Source organism: Cryptotermes secundus, unplaced genomic scaffold (assembly GCF_002891405.2).
Source record: "Cryptotermes secundus unplaced genomic scaffold, Csec_1.0 scaffold279, whole genome shotgun sequence".
Classification (NCBI taxonomy): Eukaryota; Metazoa; Arthropoda; class Insecta; order Blattodea; family Kalotermitidae; genus Cryptotermes; species Cryptotermes secundus.
This window is the reverse complement of record NW_019726227.1, coordinates 631,641-642,004: the sequence shown is the minus strand read 5'-3', so window position 1 is coordinate 642,004 and position 10,364 is coordinate 631,641. Positions and strand designations below refer to the sequence as shown.

The following is a 10,364-nucleotide window of genomic DNA, read 5'->3' as shown; positions in this document are numbered from 1 at the left end:
CCTCAAATTCTCACTTCCATTAAATTGTTTCTAATAAACAAAATTCGATGTTATTTCGTAGATTCTCACATTATTTTATGGTTACAAAAGAGTAAACAAAAATCCTACTCCTGATTTTAAAGTAGCATTTAATGATTCCGTGTGAATAATGCGAAGCTATCTTTAATATGTTTCAATGTATTTTCTGTGGTCTGTGTTGGTCTCTAATCAGCATTTAATATTTACGAATCATGCTCAAAATAGTTTTAAACATTTTACTGACTTGTATTAAGGCGATACTGTATTAAAAAATAAAATAGCTACCGGCCCATTCATGGAAACTCCCCGGCCCAATGAAGGCGACCGGTTTCCTTCATTGGGCCAATGACACTTATTTTTATTTTCCCAATATTTACTTAACCTTTCATAATTGCAACGTCTACTTCTAGATATGTGTAGTATGAAAAGTAATATTTACATTAACATGTACAAAACTCTAAAATTCCCAAATTTGACGATTTTAAGGAGCGTTTTGTTAAAGTGGCCCATCGATAGCAACCTTCCCCTAGTTACTTTCATAAACAGACTCTTGAAAATGTGTAACAGTGTGTGTCTGTGTTACACATATATAAGGGGTGGGCCCAACTACTGGCCCTTGCACCACAACCTTCAGTCATCTATTGTGCTTACTGCTCTTCTTTAGCCCTTCAAGGATCCTGCACTTCATTTGTCATGACAGTCATCTGGTGCCACAAAATAATGGCCCAGTGATTGAACCTTAAGTAAGTTATGGCTTCACAGTAGTATATATGTGTGTGCAGCCGATTCATCTTGTTCTAGGCACCTTTCGCTAATAAGACTGTCTGTCTGTCCAATTTTGAAAAGGTGTCCTTCCAGGTGACAGTGTCCTGTAGGTATTCCTACAACCCACCATATGTAAGTGGTTTCTATTGAATTTTAGCAGCTCCTTGGGTCTTCTGGCAGAAGATTCTTGTAATTTCATTCCTAAAGAAATTATGCAACTTGATTATGAAATTTGTGATGCCTTTATGAAAATGCGAGATAAATATTAGCTTTTTAATAAAGAATGAAAAGCTAAAACAAATTTGCCCGAAAGTATTTTAAAGAAATTTTTATTTGTTGGAAAATGTGGATTGCATATGAGGATGCATTGAAGGCAGCAGGATTTGTATCACGCCATTGGCTAGCTTACGTGCGTGCATCAGTCATGTAAGGAGGTGACATGTAGTGCAGTTGCAATTTACATTTAATTTCACATTAGCAGTATTTTTGCCCTTATTTAAGGTGTCAGTAGACCCACAATTATTTGTATTTTATTGCAGCTGTGGGTTGTAAAGGTTTCTATAGGAAAAAATCTACATTAATACATGAAAGTCAGTGGAATTTAATACCACAGACCATACCTGTATTTTGAGCGTACAAGTTATCCATACTGTAGAGCGTACTGTGACACATTTTCTGAGTTGAAACATAATCATATNAATCTACATTAATACATGAAAGTCAGTGGAATTTAATACCACAGACAATACCTGTATTTTGAAGCGTACAAGTTATCCATACTGTAGAGCGTACTGTGACGCATTTTCTGAATTGAAACATAATCATATATCATAGGATCATCTTCAGTCTTAATTAATTATTCTCTTCATCTTAAAAGTTTTATCCCAATGTCATGTATAGTTGAATGTGACCTCAGCTAAGAACATAACCATACTGCATGTGCACCCCAGAAGTAGCGTGCTAAATGCCACTCTGACGTGTGACAATCTGAACACAAAATACATGTCACTATCAGCTGTGGCATGTTCCATAAAGTTGGCTTTGCTTTTTAATATTGCATCCCACCTGAGTTCTGCCCAATATTTTTCACCAATGCCCCCTTCCAAACAGCGTTGAATTAGTACATTTAATCTGTCTAGCAGGGGACTTCCTTTCAGTAAATACATACTGTACATTACTGGACCTATGATATCATCAAGAAAACACAAATACTTATCATGATTTTTAATTATACCTATAGTTGAAGCAATGTATTCCATATGATGTTTGCTAGTCTTCAGTGCAATGTCTTGTTTTTTAATCAAGTTCACTAAACATTCATCATCTCTGCAGTATGCCTTCTCATCATCTGTTGCAAATTCCTTCATGAAACGATCTAATACAAGATCTTGTATTCCAGCCTCTCTGAGTTCTTCCATTGTTTGGATCTCCTTTTCATATCCTGGTTGGATGAGGAATGAGATAAAAAATGCTTGGAACACTGTGTTCATGGCAAAGCAATACCAAACAAATGTTAAGAAGAAAATCCTAAGTTTGTGGTTTGTGGGAATTACTGGTGCTGAAACGCCCAAGAGAACAGCCCAGGCAGTGTAGAAGCAGTGATGTAGTGCAGCGTCAAGTGTTGTCTTGACTGTGACCCAGAAGAGGCCAGCAGTCAGAATAAAAACCAGAAACATGGCTAGCCATACAGAAGGCATGAACACTCGTGTTATGCCCTCTGTTCTGGGAAGAGGTCTAGGGCAAGGAACATAACATTTGATAGTTGTATATACATAAGCTTTTGTGGGATCCTCATCAATTGTTTGTTGAAATCTTGTAGGAAATGCACCGATGACAATGTCAGCCCTGCCTTCCCCTAACTCGCCCAATTTCAGTAAGTTGCTTTCTATTGGTGGCAGGAACTTAATATTGATGTTCATAACTGCAGAAATAAGGAGAAGATATTCAATTTCTAAACCCCTGAACATGTATGTGGTGCTGCCATCCATGTTTGTGTAACTTTCTGTCATTATCACGAACGGTGGGTAATGTATAGTGGCCACTTGGATGGGGCAACCCTTCAGGTCACTAGGAATCTTGTTCGGGAACAAGTGAACATTGCTTCTGAATCTTCCTGTTGTCCATTGGTCAAGCAGGATAATATTCTTCACTTCTCCGCAGTGCCCTGATTCGTATGGAAACCATGTGTATAAATCGAAAGTCGGATTTTCCGCCGTATGACTACTTTGTCACAAGATCAATGCATTCACGATCCTTCTGGTTTTCCACAAGAATTCCAGCAAACCCTTTGCAAGTGACAATGGAATCTCAGTGGTCACAATCAGCATGTCTTGTCTGTATCTGCTGTCTGAATACTTATTGACCTTCAGTGATTCCAGCTGTTGGTTCAAGGACGTAAGTATGCTGCCACTTTGCTCATCTCTCCAAAGGAAAATGATGTAACTGTGGACTTTGGGGCACAAGTCACCATGAAACAGATTCACGGTGCTGGGTGATATTTGTGTATGCCTGCTCTGTGAGATCAGAACAGGATAGCCCATCTCCTTGTTCATGCCCTTCAGTACAAGATCAACCACTTCGAAATCTTCATATTGCGGTGACCCAGGGGAAAGTGTGTGCTGTGTGAAGTTCCGTTGAGTGCCAGGCATTGACACCACCACCTGTGGGTGTGGCGTGAAGTGTTGGTGTACAATGGCGTCCACACAGGCCGCCATTTGGTGCTGTGATGTACTCAGGAGGCTGCCATGTTGGGCACACAGCACCAGCAGCAGAATAATTCTTGTCATTCTGGAAACAAAATCCTTGTGTCAGAATAACATAATTTTGTTGAGCAGGTTAGTGTAGAGGCAACACCCTGTGCTTGTATTTGGGAAGTGAATTGTTTGTATCAAGGCCGAGATACTAGTTATCCTGAATGAGATTTTCCATGGTTTTCCGCAGTCCCTTCAGATAAAAGATTGGGTAGTACCAAGATTAAGCCACTACCCATTCCTTCAAAATCCTTTCCAATTCGTCATTCATTAGCCGTCTCATCATCCATCTGTACTTACTACCAATAATGAAAGCCTCCTTAAATACCTGGGGGGGGGGACACAATTCGACTCTGAACATGGTAGCAGCTGTTCCTCCGAAACGCTGGTAACCAGTTACAAATATATGTGACGTCAGTCCACGAGACCGCAACGCAAGCGGAGAAGCATCCGAATAGTTTTCAGGAAGTGAGTAGCTTGGACACCGATTTTCCTGACTGACAACTTTCGTGGTTTTCCTCAGTTCACCCAGGCGAATGTAGGAAGAATTCCTCAAATTATTCCCTGCCGTCTCTCGCAGCACGTGATTCGCTGTCACGCCGCCAGTCTGAGCTGCTGGAGATAAGGTAAAGCCGTCCCCGTGCTTAATTAAGTACCACGCATGGGGAGTGGAGATATAGCTCCACATATTCTTAACCGCCTTTTGAGAAACGATCCCAGATTCCTCGGCCGTCCAGCCCTTATATGTAGAAAGGAGACAACAAGAACGGGAGAAAGTACCAGTGGAAAGGAAGAGTTGTGAGTGGAGCAACCGAAGGAAAGAGAGACGAAGAAGATAGAGGAAAACAGGAATGCGAAGGTGATAAGGAGAAATATGAGAAGTAGAAGGAGGAGAGAAGAGAAGGGTGAATAAGGAGATGACAGAGAAGACAAGTAGAGAGAGTACCTGCGTGAAGCGGCACCTCCCTGGACGGCTCCCTCGCTAATGACTTCAGTTCGTGCGGTGCTGAGACTCTGCAGTGCGACCCAGAATGTTTTGCCTCCCTGTAAGGTTACAGTATGCTGAAGCACAGAAACCTATAATTTAACCTGTAGTTGCGTGTGGATGTGACATTTAAGGGTACAGCGGCAGCTACGAACAGTATTCTCTTATGTTATATGACGCCGTGTAGTCAGGTAGAATCTCGTCGGTGTTTCGAAGAAAATTCCTGCCTTCATCTTCTTGGTTGTTCTGCTTATGCTTTCTGCCGGGTCCGTGGTGGTTACTTGCTTCCACCCTTCCACCCTGAAGACGGAGGCACCCTACTGAACTGCATGGCGTCTCTTCACAGAAGAAGAAATGGTCACAGCCAGACAGGGGGTGGGTGAGAATAGAATTTGGACTTCGTTGGCAGGAAGTAACAGGAGTATGTGGAGGGACTATTGCATGAGATGGTCAGGGCATGTAGAACACATGGGTACGCTGTGCGCATCAAGTTTGGATGAAAGAACCTGAAGGAACGAGACGATTAGAAGACCTAGACATAAATGGAAGGATGATATTAAATATTTCTTGAAAGGATTCGATGAGAGGTCGTGGGATTTATTCAGCTGACTCAGGATAGGGTCCTCCTGCGGGCTGTTGTGAACATGGTACTGAACCATCTGGTTTCATAACGTGCCGTAAATTTGCTGAGTGGCTGACCGACTGTCAGCTTCCCAAGAGGGACTCGGCTCCATGTGGTCAGTCAGACTATATTATCCTGTCATGTGAAAGCTGGTGTCGTACAGGCCTGCTTCGCGACGTCACTTTCCGCCATTGCAATTTACTTGTTTTCCTACTTATAGCTCAGTGAGTATAGTGACTAGGCTCCGGGCTGAATGACTAAGGAACATGATATCAGAGACATGCCTCTTCTCCGCACCGTCCAGACCAACTGTGTCTCCAACCCGCGGGTAAAGCGGCTGGGGCCTGAAGCTCTCCTCCATCCAATACTGACTTTAGTAATGCGTGGAGGTTTACCGCCCTTTCCCTTCATGTCTTGTTAGTGATCTGTTAGGCATAGAGTTGGCTTCACATTTATTCGCTATAAATTCGCCAAAGAACTGGAAGAGCTTTCTGCAGTTCTCTAACAAGAACACTTGAAATGAACTGTGGAACACATGTAATTCTGTGGAGAATTTAGCGGCGTTCCTCGAAAGAAATTGGATTCCTTTGGTTTCATGGACACCACCAGGATGTTTGGTAAAGGGGGCGGGGGGAACCGAAAGTTTGCTTGCGGCCTCACGTTAAAAACTGATTTAGTGATTGCCGTAAAACAGGCATGTCCAGCTTCAAACAGGCTGTGATCGACTTTTTAGTGTCAAAATTGCCAGTGATCTACCACCACCTCCTATTGCCGTACCCCGCTTTAAGCAAAAATATTGGTAAAAATAACACGACACATGATGTTTGTTGTAAAAGCAACTAGTAACTGGGCTGTGTCTCTGACGTCTGTAGATTCATCCAGTAGGAGGGAGAAAGCAACACAATTGGAAACATCTTTCAACTGTTCAGTTATGTTTCCACACATCATTTCTATTCGCCGCATAATGGTGTTTCTTGATAATTAAAGATCTTCAGTAGTAGCTATGATCTCTTTCTTATTTTATATTACAAGTGAATTTATATGCTTTTAACGTATAATTTCCTTATCGGCCTATGAGATCGACCAAAAATCGTCCCGCGATCGACGCGTTGGACATACCTGCCGTAAAATATCCAAAACAGAAAAAAATGTTTCTAAACACTTTTAATTTTATTAATAATCTCATTTATTTTGTGTCTTTCATTCAATTTTGATTTTATTCCAAAAATCCAGAGGGGCACATGCCTAGGTTTCCTCCTTCATACCGCCCTGCAGTCCCATGACGTTCGAATACTAGATTGAAATCGATACAATAGTTGTCGTTAACAGATTATTTTAAAAAGTAGGCGCTTCATGCCTTTTGTACTAGGAATTTATTTTACGTAAGAACGACAGGCATACAAAGCGGCGTATAAATTATTGATTGCTAGACGCTTTCGTAATTCAGAGCAATTTTTTTTCTCCCCACGAGTAATGCGCGGGTGCCATGGGGTTCATTTGAATTCATTTGTCCAAATGGTTTTCCGTTGTTTCATAATGTCGGCAATTGCCCGAAGCAAGGCGATTTGCTGTACAAGAAACACCTATCGCAGAAATTACGTTGCTTTATGATACGGCTTTCTTGCGTAAATGTGACATGAATGGTATCTTACAAATTTGTTTATTTATGTTGGATTCGAGGTTCTCACAGCGGTACTGTCTTCTGGGATATGACTTCATGTAGTGTATTAAGTTTATCGACCTTTTAAAGCTATATACTGCCTCCAACACGTCAGTAAATTTCTACCAGACTACACAGCGTCAAATCCCCGAAGACAGTATTACTCATGGTCACTGCTGTGAGAACCTCAAATCGATCATGATCCTTCTTTGTAGTAAATTTCCTTTCTGCCTTGAACTTTCCTACACTTGAATGTCGTTTCGATCTTGGTAGCGTCGATTTTTTCCGACCAGTATATTAAACCATCCAATGATTCTCGCATTACTTGTGTCGCGGCCGTCTATGTAATGTGTTGAGATGGTCTCGTAGTTATCTTAGAAGTTTGTTAGTTAATATTCATAGGTTGTCGGATGTTCTTAGGTCATTGTAAGCCACAATGTACCTGCTTAGGTGCATCAGAAACCTTGAAAGTGACATAGGCAGTACATTACGACACCCTGAAGACCAATTATATGCAGTATTCATAGATTTACGAAGAACGTCACCATACATAGCGTTAATATTGAGCAAACTGGTGACGCTGGAGACATCTATCCCCTTCTTCGCAAAGCTGCACTTACAATTTCCCCCCACGCTCTTCTACGCTCTATCGATTCCATTATTCGTGACGTTCGTGACTTGTTGAGAGCATGTAGTGCGATCTAGCGGTTCCGAATCCAAATTGTTCATCGGTTCGAAGTGTGGTTGTGTTGGCGTTCCGACGTGAAGTCTGGCAATTGTATTAAATCATATGAAAAGGACAAGGTTGCAACTCATTTTTTTAGTCGTGTTTTTGGTCTCCGCGTTTTCGTTGAGAAAATCTTGATTATGGATTGTCTTGAGCTTTGGGGAATTGTTCCTATTACCGTGCATTTGTTAAATAAGTCGGTCCACGCGCAAATGAAGTGTGATTTAGATGCTTTGAGGCGTCCAGAGTAGAAGTTGTCAGATGCTGAGTCTTTTCTGTCTTAAGTAGGTTATAATTTCTGACGCCGAGTTTTGACTTAACTTCATTATATTTTGGTATTTATTAAGCACATTGATAGATGTTAGGAAATGTAATCGTCACGGAACCGGGGGGTGCGAACGATAACTGAAGGATCTGATGTGTTCGTAACAACTTACTTACGATCTGTTAAGTTTGATACGGAAGTGGAACACATTTGTTAGATTTTCTAAAATACTGAAAGTAAACCATAGTTTTTATTCTACCGTGTGCATCGCCCAACTATGCTGTATACAATTTTTAAACAAAACTAGTATATTTTACGCGTTCAATTTATTTGGTGCATGTCTTTTAATGATACCCTACATTGAGGGGACTGTTTTTAAATATAAGGTTTTGATTATTATTGAGTTATATTAATATGTATGCATTCTTTTTTTACAGTGCTAGAGGTGCCAGATGAAGGCATGTGGTTATGTCATGACATCCATCATTCAGAATGTCATCAGTACATGAAACACACAGCACATTTCAATATACTCAACGATCAAACAGTGAAGAAGAACGGCTTGCAAAGTTGCATAGAATCTTGCACTCATTAGCAACCCGAATCCCACGGGTTTTACTGAAGAGAGTTGAAGAAGTATACCCAGCACTGAATTTGGTTAGTGTTAACCACAGAATAGAATATTCATATTGAAATTGATTATTCTGGAATCTGAACTGCATGTCCTCTACCCCCTGAAGGTTATTATAAAGTCACATCTATCTACTTGGTCACAGTATGTATTTATTCAAAATTGTTAGTTGAGTCACTGAAAGGTAATATCATATATTTACATCATGACCGCTGGCTGGTCTGTATCTCTCTTCCCAGTTGATCCTTATGTACCACTTTTCCTTGTTGGCCTCACTTCTACCCTGAAGATGGAGATACAAGTTCCACTAAAGTGTTGGTGGCCATGTACCAAACGAAACAGTGTTGTCATATTTGAGAAGAATGTAATCTTGATAGGATCCTCAGATCTCTTGGAGCTAGTTTGTTAATTAATTTTTCAAGCCCACTGTTGTTATACAAGCTGAAGTAAATTCTGTTTCTACATTTTAGAATGTGAAAGAAAATTCTGGACCTGGGAGTACATTAGTGAGCAACGCAGAATGTGAAACTGAAGAACATAAATGTGTTCCAAAGAATTTTACTCAGCGTGTAGAATCAGAACCAGAAAACAGGAATGAGGAATCCAGAAGCTTTGATAAATGCAGAAAAATAAAACGTGAATTACAAAAATGTAAAAAAGACAGGCGTTACTCGTGTGACTTTTGTAACAAGAAGTTAACTAAACATTACCTCAAAAGACACATGCTGTACCACACTGGCAGCCTGCCCTACACCTGTACAGTGTGTTCAAGACAGTTTCCCTTCAACTCGAATCTGAGGTTACATTACCAAAGAAAACATAGGATGAAGTAGTAATGGGACTGATACATCAAACACAGGAACCAGATTCACAGTTTACTCAGAAGACAAAGTTCCCTCTTACAAAAATGTAAAAAAGACGGGCGTTACTCGTGTGACTTTTGTAACAAGAAGTTAACTAAACATTACCTCAAAAGACACATGCTGTACCACACTGGCAGCCTGCCCTACACCTGTACAGTGTGTTCAAGACAGTTTCCCTTCAACTCGAATCTGAGGTTACATTACCAAAGAAAACATAGGATGAAGTAGTAATGGGACTGATACATCAAACACAGGAACCAGATTCACAGTTTACTCAGAAGACAAAGTTCCCTCTTAGTTTTCGTATCCTTAAGCCAAATTGCTTTAGACAAACGATAATACTCATGATGACAAATGGAGATGAATTTTACGAAAAACATTGAAAAGTTGACAGAGTAAACTATTTTATCCCCGAATGCTGAGTGACAAGTAGAGCACTATCTGCTGTGTTGTGAAGCCGTGTAGACTGGTAGGGTCACAGAGTAAGACCACTAGGTTCTGCTTGCTTGCTTTGCAGGTCTCGCCCTTTGACCTTGAAGATGGATGCAGTGTGTTCCTTGTACTAGGCTGCATGGTATCACATCTTCATAGTCACCATTGTGAGAATATCAGATCTCAGACATGTTGGGAACTTTCTGATATTCTGTTTTTGTTAATCATATTTATGTTTATATTCAGTAATTTTTTTTTTTGAGGCTTTATGTTGGGATGACCACAAAGATCGCTTGAAAGACTATGTTACGAAGTTGCATATGATTGGACTTTGTTTGTACAACTTAAGACTGATGTTGAAACTTATCTGTTTTGTCTTGAACAGTATCAATGAAGTCTGATAATAAGACTACATGCCAGTGATATATATATATATGTATAGAATATGAGCAAATTTACATTGTGTTTTCTTTTGTAGTGTGCCTGGAATTACTGACAATGTTTCTGCTCTTTGTAACTGGAGATTTGCTGGGAATTTTGGTTGTAATGGTAGGCGAGATTATTCTGTCATAGTTTCTTGGATGAAGAGGATACATACATGTATTATGCGGCGTAGTTGTCATGCAGAAGGAAGGATGAAAGAACA

The 10,364-nt window shown here is 40.4% G+C and overlaps 1 long non-coding RNA gene across 2 annotated transcripts; it reads left to right on the top strand.

Annotated features, from left to right (window-relative positions):
• Positions 1-7,487: 7,487 nt before the first annotated feature.
• On the top strand, positions 7,488-10,176 carry LOC111863983. Of its 2 annotated transcripts, none has more exons than XR_002842710.2 (3): positions 7,488-7,604; positions 8,230-8,449; positions 8,894-10,176. It is a non-coding gene; the product is annotated as an uncharacterized LOC111863983 (long non-coding RNA). The 2 variants fall into 2 exon arrangements; XR_002842711.2 differs by lacking the exon at positions 7,488-7,604 and adding an exon at positions 7,611-7,811.
• Positions 10,177-10,364: the final 188 nt, after the last annotated feature.